The sequence below is a fragment of the Chanos chanos genome, chromosome 7 (assembly GCF_902362185.1).
Source record: "Chanos chanos chromosome 7, fChaCha1.1, whole genome shotgun sequence".
Lineage (NCBI taxonomy): Eukaryota > Metazoa > Chordata > Actinopteri > Gonorynchiformes > Chanidae > Chanos > Chanos chanos.
Window position 1 is genome coordinate 26,603,257 of NC_044501.1, and position 14,733 is coordinate 26,617,989.

A 14,733-nucleotide genomic window follows, 5' to 3' on the forward strand; every position below is an offset into this window, starting at 1 on the left:
CATTATTTTGAGAAGATCAGCCCATATTAAGCAGAATATCAGATGAAGTATCTTTTCATGATCGGATGGTATAACAAACAACTTAAGTTCCATTTTGAATGCTATAGCAAAGCCAAATCAGAAATGCAATTTTAATGTATTATTGTGAGGTATTACACAGTTTTGTACTTGTTCTTTTATTCATATGGAAAAGAAGTCATTTACATATAAACAGTGGCTATTTGAAATAAATGGAATGAAAAGAGATACAGAACATCCTGCTCTCTTAATGTTCCAAGCTACCTTCAGGTCAGTGTGAGCAGATAAGCCCTTAAGAGACAAGCTAGCTTTAATCTACCTTGTGGTGGACTTTGATGTTACCTCAAAGGTGGTTAAAAAGGCTGATGTGAAGGTAGCATGTATTCACTGTGAAACTGGAGTTTCTAAAATCCCCATAAGAGATGAGTGGTTGGGTGGTTAACCAACTGCGGCTAAATGAGGTATAAAAATCCCCACTTCCACGGCATATAAAAGGCATTCGCGTTATACATATCAGTCTCAGGTGGAATTGTTTCTTCATCTATACATAAGCTCTGTACAACTCTTATTTTCTTTGTTGGATGGGGTTTTATATGGTCGAGTTAGAACAAAACCAAAAAGAAATGAATAATTCTCAGCACCACTCTGGCTCCACCCCTCTCTCTGAGGTGAAGCTCTCTCACAACACACTCGTCTCTCACAAAATGCTGATCCACAGACTCAGTCGGCAATGCCTGTATCCGGCTCCGAGGGAGGAAGTCATTTACCAGGCTTAACAGGGTTAGTAGAGGTTTAGCCCAGAGGTAGTGCAACGCAGGCTTTCACCAGAATGATCAGAGGGATGATCACATCAGACTCTGGGGGCATTAAATGAACAACTGCAAAGTCAAACAGACCAATCAGACCTCTCCACGGTCCACATTTGTACCATCCATCTGTTTGCCCTGAGTCTTCTGCTTCTCCGGCCAGGTTTTTTCAGTCACAACACTTGTGCTAAACCGAAAGGTCCTTTCTCCTTTTTTTTTTTTCAAAGAACCACTCTATCCTTTCCATTGTTCTTCAGGCTTGTGCTCCACATCTCCCTCTACGCCCAAGTCTAATTTCTACTTTACATACCCATTTTCTCTCTCATTTCCCAGCCGCCCTTTCTCTTTTCTCCATAAAGAACCAACGGCTCCCTCTCTTTGGGGTTTTTTTTTTTTTTTTAGCTCCAGATATCTGTCTAGCTTGACCCATTTCCACACTCTTGTTTCCTGTAACTTTTACTGTTGTTCCTTCACTATGAAATAAGACCTTCCTCAGGCTTAGACTGTTAGATGCACCTTCTTAACCTTAACTTCTGGGAGAGAGAGAGAGAGAGAGAGAGAGAGAGAGAAAGAAAAAGAAAAAGAAAAGAGAAAGAGAGATCAACATAGCCAAGTAAATCTTCCTTATTAATCCATAGCGATAAATTAGTCCAGTTAAGGCTTAGCGGTAAAAAACAAAAAAAAGTTAAAAGTTCAACAAAGCACCCCTCATAAAATACAGAGACACTTATGTAAAAGACACTGAATCACTAAACAAAAGGGAAATTAAAACTTTTCCATAGGTCACCGTTCTTATGTTTTGTGCACAGGATCAGAGCATGAGAAATAAGGCCAACGGTGTTTCTCATGACCTGTGGAAGAGCACATGTCTGTCAGGTATAACTGTGGAAGAGGACATGTCTGTCAGGTGTAACCTGAGGTGTGTACTAAAGGAAGGAATTGGGATAGGTGGCCCTGGCTGGCCTCGGGCCTGTAAAGTAACCCTTTGTCCATTTTGAAAGAGAAGCCAGCGTGAATGTGTTACGGTCAGCTCAAATGGAGGTTCCACCCATCCCGTTTATTTTTATGAACACCAGCGAGTTGTGAATAATCTTAAACCAACAAAAATACGAGCTCCTAGCCCACCTATACACACACATCCACACACACGCACACGCACACACACACACACGCACACACACACACACACGCACACACACCCACACACACGCGCACACACACACACACACACACGCGCACACACACACACACACGCACGCACACACACGCACATCCACACACACGCACATCCACACACACACACACACACACACGCACACACGCACACGCACACACTCACAAGCACATACATCCACACACACGCACACACACGCACACACACACACGCACGCACACACACACACGCACACGCACACACGCACACATGCACATGCACACGCACACACACGCACACACACACGCACACACACACACACACACACGCACACACACACACGCACACACACATACACACACACACACACGCACATCCCCACACACACACACACACACACACACACACACACACACACAGAAACAACAAAAAAACACAAAAACTTCCAGGGCTAACTGAGGGCGCCAAGAATGTAATTTTCCAGTTAAAAAAACAAATTAATATCGTTTCTGACATATCAAGTTACAAAAGAGTAGTGGCAGAAGCAGGAATAATTAAATGACTGATGATTTGACCATCCATAGAAAGTTCATTAAAAATTTCATCATCGTTTAAAAAGTGCTGACAGCTAACTGCCCACCTGATAACTTATGTTTCCAGTTTTGACACCCAAGACAATGGTGACTATCACTATGTAGTCACAGAAAATGGCTATAGAGCCGTAGGAGACAGGGAGCAGGTCAAAAAGGGACATTTATCTGGCTCTGACTCAAACACAAAATGATTAAAAGTCAGGATGTCTCACTGGTCCTACAGTGAACAGGAGTGTACTAACTGACACACTGGCCAAGGAGTCTTGGCTCAAAACAGCCCAGTGTGCTCCAGAGGTGTGACTTGTCAGCATTTGGGAAAATAGATTACTGCAACCCCTTGGCCTGCCAAACCTTATTTCTATCTTAAAAAGAATGTTTTCTTACTTTCTTAAGATGGTTCTAACAGGAAACATCCAATCCATTTTTTATGAATTCATACACTAACACTGTTGTCCAAAAAGAGCTTGAAACTTCTTTTTTTCTCATTCACTAGTAAAGCATGAAGGAAAGATATAACTTCAGTTAAAATTATTTATTTGGTAACAAGGACTTGGCATTTCCTTTGATTAAGATAATACCCACTCAGGTGGCAAAAAAAGGCCTTTCATGGAATTTTTACTGAAAAGAATCGTGAATAATTAAACCTCTCTGCATTTTCAGCCCCTGAGTTATCTACAGTTAACCTACGTGAATGTCTTAAACAGCTCATTTTTTGTGGTGTCCACATATTAATTGCATTGTCCTGACATTTTCAATTTTGAAAAATTAAACTTGTTCTTAGAGTTACACTTCAATAAACACTGGCCACAGCTGATATATGTCCATCACGAAATCTTGCTGCCTTACATAATTCAAATTTTAAGGTCAAGTTTCTCACAGCTGCGTTGTGCTGCCCACAAACAGAGAAGCACACTTAAAACTTGGCCTTGTCTCTATAGCTTCTACGGATAATGAAGATGAGCTACTTAAACAAACAGGCAAGGTTGCCACACTAAAATTATGAACTGCCCCTTTACCTCAGAGCTATTTTTGAATATGCCTGCCGTGCTTGCTTGGTCTTTAGCCCTAACTAACTCCTGTGAGTGCCAACGATAACCTGCAAAGAGAAAACTGCAGCACCACCAGTGCAGTTCTAGAGGGCCATACAGTGCCCTGATTATTACGATGCGTGTTAGACAAAAAAGTGCACCAGTTCAACACCCTGAGTCTCCATGGCCACCAAAACACAGTGTCACTGTTTAGTCTCAAAGAGGAAAATCTGAGTCATACATGTCAAAGAACAACGGATATCATTTGACACCTCTTTGTACATTCACTCTTAACTGAATGATCACCAAAGGGCGGTTTGTAACAAACGGTAGTTTTTGCTGTTTCACATAAGAGTAGAACTCCCTCTAATCAGCTTTTTTGTGTCTGTGAAATGGAGAGAGAAAGGATAGTTTCATTGAATTAAATGACAATCTGCTAATATTAAAGCATGAGAGTGCAAAAAGAGATCCATATTCACAAGGGCCGATGGGTGTCCTGCTGTTCTGAAAGAAAACGCCATCATTTGGTGTAGCCACAAAGCATCATAAGGCCCTTCCACCAGTCACACCGCTGGAGAAATCACTAAGAGATCAACTAAAATAACAAACACAAGAGGAAGAAGGGGGAGTATGGACTGCCAAGGGGGATGGGGTGGGGTCAAAGGGTAGGACGACCCTTAGTCAATATATATCATTGGTCCTTCGGTTATTGCATTTCCTATATTTTAATATGACAGAGTCATTCTGATGAGTGACCCATGAGTATTCTCATTGTCTTCGAAATGGCAGAGTAACTCATGGATAGACAGTTTAATAAAAAAAAAAATCAATAGTCATAATCAATAAATGACAACCAAACACTATGACAACCAACATACAGTACATAACTAAAGTTACTTTACTAACTTTACTTCAAACCTGATTACAAGGTCAGGGACAGATCGTCAGTAGATCAGTTCCAGTAGAAACAAGTTACGCGATCTGTTTGGCTAAATTCTAAACCACAGGAGCCGGAATGTCTGTTGTCACATTCTCATTAAACAATATTCTTTAGCTGCAGCATCAGCTCAGACAAAGAGTGGTGAGTGGAAAACTAAACGTTTGCATCCTACATGCTTCTGGCTGAAAGAAGCCAAGGACAGCAGCTGTGGCATCTTTACCTCTGCTTCTGATAGAAGGTAGATCTACACCGAGGATGTATCAAGTCTACTAAAACTGAGTGGCAAAGTCTCTTGTCCGTGTATATACTGCATGTATATGTAAGACTTTGATATGAGATATTAACTGTACATGAGATATGTAACTGTGACTAAAATTTGCATGTTAGTTTCACTGCAGTGAAGAATCCTTCTTTTTTTTTTCTTTTTTTTTTTTGGAGGGCTAAAATCTAATTCATCAGGGTGCATTACAATGGAGGGCTTAGTTTTTACAAGGGCTAACGTTCGAACAATAGAAAGTATGGTATGTTTATAGTTTTATATTTCTATGTTGTATTTTTTAGGTGAAATGTGTTTTTGACAGATTTACTATTAAATTTCACTGTGTGAGACTGGGAAACGCTACTCTTTTTTGCATTCCTCAACTGAGCTCATCCTTCTGAATGGGATTTGAAGAGGAAATCTTTTTAAAGGCATCTTTCAAGCATCCACAAGGGCACTGCTTTCTCCAGGGCCTGACTTAAGGGTAGATTCCTCTAAACAGAGTGCATTACAGAGATAGCAGACAAAAGACGCCAAGCTTAGCAGCTCTGATGAGCCTCAATCACCATTATCTGCTGGGCAAGATGAAGGGGTTTATGCAAAGCCACCCTCTCCGGAGAAAGGCATCACTGTCACGTAATAAAACCTTCCAGGAACAAACGGGGGGGGGGGGGGGGGGGGGGGGGCTTTTAAAACTATACTGGTGAAACCCTGCTCATCTGATCTCAATTCATCCCCTCATTGCATAAACATTAGGCCATATAGATGAATAATGACACAGTAAACTAACCCACACAGTGCAGAAGAACAGAAGAAAAAAAGAAAAAGAAAAAAACAGCTCGGCCAAAGGACCCCAGCAAAAGTGTGTGCTTACCCCACTCTTTTTCAAAAGTATGTTTTCCAATTAAATGGAAAATGCCCAGACCTGCAGTCAATCTCAATAAATATGTAATGTTAGGAAGCATATGAAGCACAGAGAGGTAAAAAAAAAAAAAAAATTCTAGGCCATTTAGGAGCGGGTCGCTAATGGCTTTCTCGCTCTCTGGAGCGGCATATGTAATAATAGTCAGCGCAATGTGCAGCCATCAACTCCAGTGGAAATGCAGCCCACATACTCAAGAGGACTGGTCCCATCTAGAAAAATTCCTCCACTTACTGAATCATCACTGTGAATAGCAAAGTATGCAGACTGCACTGGGAGGGGGCGGGGCAAACCCCAGACATAGCTGTAGAACTTGGCTCTCTGAAAACACACCAACCTGGGTCACAGACACACATTCGGAACTTAAGTAATGTCCAACTTCAACACTTCAGGAGTCATTATCACTTCAATTAATTTAGAGTGGTAACACTAAAGTGGCAGCTATAGTGGTAAGTGCTAAACAAGCATTGCTTATGAAAAGGTAATCTGATCAGTCCAAGGCATCCACTGATAAATAGTCAGAGCAACTACACGGAACACTTCTGTCTGTGTGGCTTTTTTCAAATACACTACACAATGTGTCTGTTACAAAACAGATGCCAAAATTTAGTTTATCTCGGAGCCCCAGGTCAAATTTTTAATGTGCTGAATATGCGCCTCACAGAACATGTGAGGCAGAAGTTGTTTTGTACTGAACAGATTAGATAAGGAATTTGACCTGTCAGGATTCTCAGACCAGTATTTTTTTTACTGGTTCTTCCTCAGACCACACACAGAAAAAAAAAAAGATAAATTACATATTGAAACCAAACAAACCACAGACAGGAATGTCCCTCCAATGAATTTCATTAGCACAATATAACTTCATTTCTTCCTTTTTAACTCTGACCTACATACCTGGAAAGCCGTCAGTAAGTGTAAAGGAGTGATCTAAGGTATAAATAATTTTTTTCTGGGCCATTTTGAAATGACAGGCAGTCAAACATGATAAAACACTTTAACTGGCTGACCTGAAATTTCTTCTGAGAATGGACATCACTCCTGCACTAAACTTCCTTAATATCAACAGTATCATTGTAAGTTATAAAGTAATTAACACCGCTGTAAAGCTTTTATTAACTAGGTACACTCGACACACAACTAGTCAGCAACATCTTTAGCATAAGAAAGTCAACTAACCTTAATTTAATATTCACTCACCAAACATCTATAGCTTGATGAAGCATTGGAGGCACTATGTTTTGGCCACAGCGTTGTAGGCTCATTTTATTTACTCAATGGTCCACTATTCAGACCCTCCGTGGGCCCGTACCAGTTCTGTGCTCATTGGGACACTAAAGAAATATTGAATTTGAACAGTGAAAACTGTCCAGCTGTCATGGCCCGTTAAACAGCTTTTTCTTTGGTTGTCATGATTTTAATATATACAAAAATAGAGGAGGAAATTTTATCTATCAGGGTTTTTTTCCCCCCAAAACATAGTGTTTGACTTGCTAAATGGCCAATGACACATTCATTATTAACAGCATTATTGTGCATATTTCTGTGGTTAACATTAGTTTAACTCACTTTTAGTCTTGCTAGTTAGCACAACAAACCTTTTCATCTATAACTCACTGTCTGTTCTGAAGAAGACCTGAGGGACACAGTGAATATAAAGAGTTGTGTGGTTATGTCTGACTTATGGTATGTTACCGCAATTGATCTGATACATGTGTTCATTAGTTTTTAACTGTTCAGCGTTCAGTGGTAAGGTTATTTGGATGACTGGAGTAGGCCTACATACAGAGGGGAGCTTTAAGCCTTTATATAATGTGCTGTATAAGTTTTCAGTATTGGTTGTTGCACTGTTTGATTGTCACCACTAACACAGATAAGCTAAATATGCTGGAAATTACCAGGAAATTCGTCTTTAAAAGTCTGTAAAACCATCTGTTGCCTTAAGGGATGACTGTTGGCTTGAGATATTTTACAAATGTTTGTCGGCTCACACTTTGCAAGAGGGCTTCCCAAATCCAATAAATTTACATATCTGTGACAAAACATTAGAATTTTTGGCCAGTCTGAAATTATGTGGTTCCACCCAGTTATTCTATCCAGCCTCACTAAAAAATCTTCTGTAGTCGATCACAATCTTTTTAAGTTGTTGATCTGCATGCGCTCACCTACAGATAACCAAAAGGGGGCAGTCAGTTCTCAGAGCATGATTCTGAATACACTCCTGAGTTGTCTCAGACATCTCTCTAATGCTTTTTTTTCATACTTTTAAGTTATGATTCAGTAAAACATTATTGAAAATAGCGTTACTGAGTGAAAAAGAACATTTATGGAAATTTCTTGGAAGACGTGTAAAGACATAGATAGGGTAAACAGATATGTTATAGATAGGGTAACAGATATGTAGCCTATAACTGACATAGTCTGTGTCCACTCTTCTTGCTAGTAACTTCTTACCTTAGAAACTAGTGCAAGAAGTGAGGTTATACAACATGTCTGAACAGTTATATTGAAATGAAGAACTCACTTTCCTGCTAGACTCAGTTAGATGCCAACACCAGTAGAGATGATCAAAAGCAGACAATCAACCAGCTGCATGGCTTAAATCTGACCAATGGAGAAAAGGCTTTGGACTGAATATGGGTGATAGCTATTGTGAGAACTGTTCTCATTGGATAATGTATATCCTAGACCTGATTTAAACCTTCACAGGACAATTCAGAGTCATGCCAGTGAATCAATAACAAAATCCATTCCTTAAAGCAAGGACAATGAGTTGTGATACTTCCCATGCTACAAAACAGATGCTCAATTGGTTGACAGAAGGCTACATTCTGGCAGCAATTCACAGTTGCAGTGAAACTGTCTTAGTGGTTACAGGAGCCACAGTGTTCCTTCATTTGATTTGTCAAGTGAGTAGCATGATTAGTGTGATTGTATCTAGACTTCAGCTACTATGTGTTCTTCATCAGCCAATTATCAGACAAGCGGTACCTCTAAAACGATTACCTTGACAAGATTGCCCGCTGGGCACCAATAAATCCAAACTCTACTTAGTTGTTGTATCTAGTTAATTATACCATAGTTAGTTAGTTAGTTAGTTGGTTAGTTAGTTGGTGAAATTCTAGTCCACACGGGATCCTGAAAATACAGATTTGCTTGCAGATTTTGAAACTGAGGCATGCTGTAGGGTTGGGGATATAAACTATTTCTAAACAACATTTGCAGTCCTGTCTTTAACAAAATTTAAAGTCGCAAATGTTTCCTAGACACACATAATGTTTAAGAGGAATTCTGTTAACTTTCATTCTTCGCTGACGTATAACGGTCTTTAGATTACTTGTTAGAACGGCGACATGAGACTACACACCAGAACGCATCAAAGTATAGGTTGTAACACTGGTCTCCATTTCCGACTTGACTTCGTTTTCATGCATCTTCACTTAACGTTTCAAAAGTTTAACCTTTTTGAACCGAGCATATCTTATTTTAGATTTAATTTTTATTTCCCAAAGCAAGACAGACGTTCCACGCTTTGGTTAGAGTTCTAGACTACTGTATTTTCAGACAGCTTACGTTGACGATGGAACTAAATGTGAACCTAAATTAAGAACAGTTTTCATTACAGTGGTCGATCAACACTGGCCAAGCACGTTTTCGGCGTGCAGTATACTAATTTGCGTTTAGAGGTAACATTATTTCTTCTGTGGTTGTGCTTCAGTGAAACGATTAACTGCACTATTAGACGAGAGTAGGTCTTAGAAGAAGTCACATTGTCTCCTTTTATGGAAAGTAAATCAGGGTTACTATTCAAAGCAAAAGTTGAGCGGCGTCCACTCAATGCTACCGAGCTTTAACAAAGATTTAACACACATAGACTTTTTCAGTCACTTTAGTGTCACAACGATGTTCCCTTAAAACGACTGCAGCTGGCACGATTGTGTATCCTTGGCACACGCAACTAGTTGATACTAAAACATGACAACTTTCCAAAAAGATTAAGGAGGGGGATTTTTTTTTACCTTGCTCTCGAATATCTCCGCTCACACTTCCCCGAATGATGTTCAGCAGAAAGAACGATAATATTATTATAGTGTGTCCAGATTGTGAATGTACAAAGTGTCCATTTTTCTGTCGATGTTTGCTGTACATCCTTTCCGTGGTTGGCACCGTTAACTCTCTTGATTCTCGTCTGTCGCTAGCCCGGGTTCCCTCTCTAGCCCCACAGCCAACAGAACACTGGCGCGTATGAAAACAAGAAATGGATCCAATTGTGTGCGAGTGCTCAGCCCTCGCGACTTGACTGAATGCGAATGAAGACACAGTCAAATCAACCACAGTACGATCCCCGCAAAAAAGCTGATACAGTAGCAATGGTGATAGTAATGGTTCGCATTAGGCATTTATGGACTAACCGTGGTCATGTGCCTATCCGTGAGCTACAAAGGACGCATTTACATGGGCCCCACTTATTTACTGTGTACTTATTTGACGTGTTGAGGTAGCTTATATTATCAAGCATTATGAAGCCCACTGTTTTGAAATGAAGTGTGTTTTTATATTTGAGTCATATAATTTCTAAGAAGCTGAAGTAGATATTAGATTATTACTTTTATTTGAAATGAATTTGTTGAAAACAGATTTTAAGACCACATCTGTGTTTTTTTTCTTTTTCTATAATTTGGGTGGACGTATCTTTTAAAGTAATGCTTCTGTATTGCCAACTATATTTTCAGAATCCGTTTAATAACGTAACTCACTTATAACATGTTTTATACAGCTCGTATATGCGGCTTGAGGAATTCCTTTATAACACAGCTATTACAAGTCATCCACGTATGAAAAACAAACGAATTCTTTCTCTGTTTGCTCTTCATTTTACTTATATTTAACATTCAACTTGCACAGTCACTTATGTAATCTACTACCTTGAGTTGTCTTGTTTTTGTCAAGCCCTGGTTTTTGTATTTAAATGTTTCACATAAAATAATCTTCAGCTGAAGACTGTTACGTCCTGCTTCTACTCAGCTGTCAAAATAGGCTGCCGCATATGTTTCATTACCCCGAGATAACAACCTGCGTCATATTCATAATCGTTTTAACTTAACCAGTGACATTAATGATGTTTTTATGCTTTTCCACTGCCGAAAGCTTTTGCTGTTAGCAAAGAAGGCTATGACCATTGGCCAACTGCACGACGTTCTTCCACTTATTTAAAGCACATAAATTATGTATGATCAAGTCGCTCGGCATAGTCAAATATAGCATAAATACTGCAGTTAAAAGTAAGGAAACACATCAGTGCCTCATCACTTTCAAAACCCACGTGAAGGCAAAATTTCTAAAGGATGTCCAAAGCCAATGGGGAACGCATGGTCTTTTTAAGTCGAACTGGTTTATTTCCATTTAAATCTAGGAGTGAAAAGGAAATTGGCTTCAGACTGCGTTATCATCTAAAAAATGAAAATTGCTTTTCAAGTAAGAGCCTCTATATTAATATCCTTGGGACCGGATTGATCGTCGAAAGCAGTTCCATTGCTTCATATCACATAACTCTTTGTTATTACTGACAACGCTACCAAAATAAGGGATTTTAATAATCATTTGAATTCTCGCCCACAAGAGCTATCAACTGCGCATAAATATCAATCAGTGTTTATATAGTGCCGATTAAGGATACGACACGACTGATATGAAAGTGCCTTTGAAAACAAAGTTTAACAATAAATTAATATTTATGGAGCAAATTCTGACAATATTTGAATTTAGTTCTCGGTTCCAATTTTTTCTATGCTATTTCATACTACACAGCTGTTTTAGGTGGTTATATGTGCAGTTTCGTAAGAGTCCCCCTTGCTGTGAATGGCGGGAGACAATCGAACCATATTTTTCTTTAAATGCAATTAAAATAGAAAAAAGTTGCAGACCGGAGTATGACAATGTCTGATTCTTTTCTGGTGAGGTCAGGGACCGGACCAGAGCAAATCCGCTTATGTCCTAATTACACTCACTCACTATTGTTTACCATTAGCTGAGCTTGTTCTCCGAGCTATAAAACAGGACAGTTATATAGCTATTAAAATTTGTCAAAAAAGACAAGGAAATAGGAGTTATCTACCATTATACCAATCCACCAATATATCATTATATATAATCTTGCGAGGCCATAAAATCTCAGCGTCTAGTGGGCTTTGGTGTTTTGCAAGAGATAAAGACTGCGTTCTTGTGAAAACTGCATGTTTTCAGAGAGTCTTACAGATGAAAGATAAATAAAAAACTGGGGTCTATTTCAACAATAGCTGACTAACAGTAATTACATTACAAAAGGCATGTTTAATATATATTAAAAATATATGACACTGATTCCAAAGAAAACAAAAGAGTGGGATAAAATCCCCATCCTGGCAGGATGCTGTGAAGCACCTTAAACTGCCTTCAGCATCTATGCTCTGACTTCATCAGAAAGTAACTGTATATTATTTCACCGTTTCTAAAGCTGCCTTTTTTTTTTCTTTTTTTAGCATTTGCTCATTTTGTTAGAATTGCCTCTGCTCTTTACACAGCAGTGTGTGTTGGCTTAAATGACAAGACGAGACCATGAAATATCTGCTGGCAGTCTGTTTTATTGCGGTAAAACGGAAAGAAGGAATGTGAAAATCTACAGCCAGTTTGCTGTCTCCATTTGAAGGCACTTCTCCAGACCATTCCTCACCCAACCAGTCATCCACAGTAATACAACATAATAAACTCCCCCAGATGCAGTTTTAGTTCTCACAAGCTCCTTTTGTTCCCCAGTACACTTAGATGGCCTGACACTACAAAAACAAAAAAGCAAAAAAAAAAAAAAAGCTGGGTGTTTTACCAATTAGAAGGTGAAATCTCAAGGCTCTTGTCTCCCTGAAATTGCACTGCTTCAAGTGTCCCAGGGGTGGAGCTACTGAGAAATCATTCATTGTCGTACATCCTGTGATTTTACCATAATAAAAAAGAAAAGAAAAATAGGAACGGCTAGGGGTGGGCTGAGTCAGGCGACACAAAGAAAATGATTGGCTGCGTTCCCATGGAGATGCTTGGGAACAGGCTACTGAATAGACCAAGTGAATGACGTGTATCAGAGGACAGGTGGATTCACTCTCCTGGACTGGCCCTGGTTTTGTGTAGGTATAAATATGAATTAGAAATTAAAGAAATTTGGAAGAAATCCAATCTAATCTAATCTAATCTAATCTAATCTAATCTAATCTGATCTAATCTGCTGTTGCATACTCTATAATACTGCTTAATCACACATACTGGAGAATGCTTCAAAAATTCCATATAGTGTATGTCATCCAAAGGAGCTTTTCTTTCTCATATGGTTTTCTCTCTGCTAGATTCTGTTTCATAAACATGCAAACACATGCAGACATCAACTATATATCCAGCATTCTCTGGCTGTTGAGGACATTACAGCTATAACTCAAGCAAATCTCAATTAAGCAAATGCAATAAAAGAGGCCAAGAGTGTTAAATCTCAACCTTTCAGATCATTTAAGATTTATTTTCTATCGATGAAAATCATTGATATGATTCTCATTGCACATGGCACTGCAGTGCACATATCACTAGATACATGGAACATATTATGATATGTTTGACATGTTAGATACTTGCGATACATATGCCCTGCAATAGCAAAATGGTCAGAGAGGCCTGTTGGACAGCTGTAGCCAAACAGGTTGTTAACAACATTGATATTACCATGACAAATATTATTGTTACCATGTTTGGTATCATTGTTATTAGATAGATATATTCTTTATTGTCCTTAAACAAGGAAATTTGTTGCCATAGATTGTACAAAGCCTCACCTAAACGAACATAATTAGAAATCTAATCATAAACACAGAATACACTTGACATATATACATGAAAAACATCCATACAGAATACATCTACAGTTGTACATACAAACATGTACACCTAGCACCTTTGCAGCTGCTGGTTACCAGTTTGTTTTGTTTAATGTTGCTTTGGCACAGGGGACAAAGCTCCTGCTGTGTTGTGCCTGTCTACAGGCCAGGGATCTGTATCTGCGACCTGATGGAAGAAGTGTGAAGAATGGGTTGAGTGGATACCTAGGGTCATGCATATTGGAGAAACAGGGGACCAATAGAGGAGAATGGGTTGGAGTATACTTTTTGAGAGCAACAACAGAAAGGGGGGGGGGGGGGGGGCAACAGAAAGTGCTCTAAGTTTGCGGATGGTGGAAAGTCTTTGCTGATAGCGTTTATGGATGTTCATGATGTGTTTTTAAAAGCTCAGTTAGTTGTCTATGGTGAGTCTGAGGTACCTGAAGAAACAGGGGACCAATAGAGGAGAATGGGTTGGAGTATACTTTTTGAGAGCAACAACAGAAAGGGGGGGGGGGGGGGGGGCGATAACAGAAAGTGCTCTAAGTTTGCGGATGGTGGAAAGTCTTTGCTGATAGCGTTTATGGATGTTCATGATGTGTTTTTAAAAGCTCAGTTAGTTGTCTATGGTGAGTCTGAGGTATTTGAAAATGTCGACCATCTCAATGATTTTGTTGTTGATGCAGGTGGGGTTGTGAGTGGGGTTGTGGGCCATGTTGTGTGTGCTAGAGGTGATAATTAGCAGCTCTTTTGTCTTTATTGGTAGCAGTAGCTGTAGTGTTAGTAGTAGTAGCAATAGTAGTAGAGACAGTATTAGTATTTATGGCCTGTTTTTCCACACAATGAAGAGTACTCTCTCTCTCTCTCTCTCCCTCTCTTTTATTGTCCACTGTATTTGATCCATCAGTAGAAAATAAAACCCAGCTGGCTGAGTCTGTTCGTAAACCTCGGTCACTTCTCAGGAGAATTAAGATCATGTGCAGGACAGATGTCAAAGCTTATTATGTTTGGCTTCCGCCAGCTCTCTGATCAGGTTTGGTCCAGGAAGGAGGCCAAAGGGAACTTCCTATCTCCCTCTGACAGTTCCCTTACTGTCGCCCTCCTGCTCTTCGATATGAGGAATTA

General features: G+C 39.5%; 1 protein-coding gene across 1 annotated transcript in view; it reads right to left on the bottom strand.

The window, feature by feature from the left end:
- Positions 1-14,733, bottom strand: part of adam19a (ADAM metallopeptidase domain 19a) — a 119,679-nt gene that overhangs the window by 94,697 nt on the left and 10,249 nt on the right. The gene's annotated exons all lie outside the window — the stretch shown is intronic.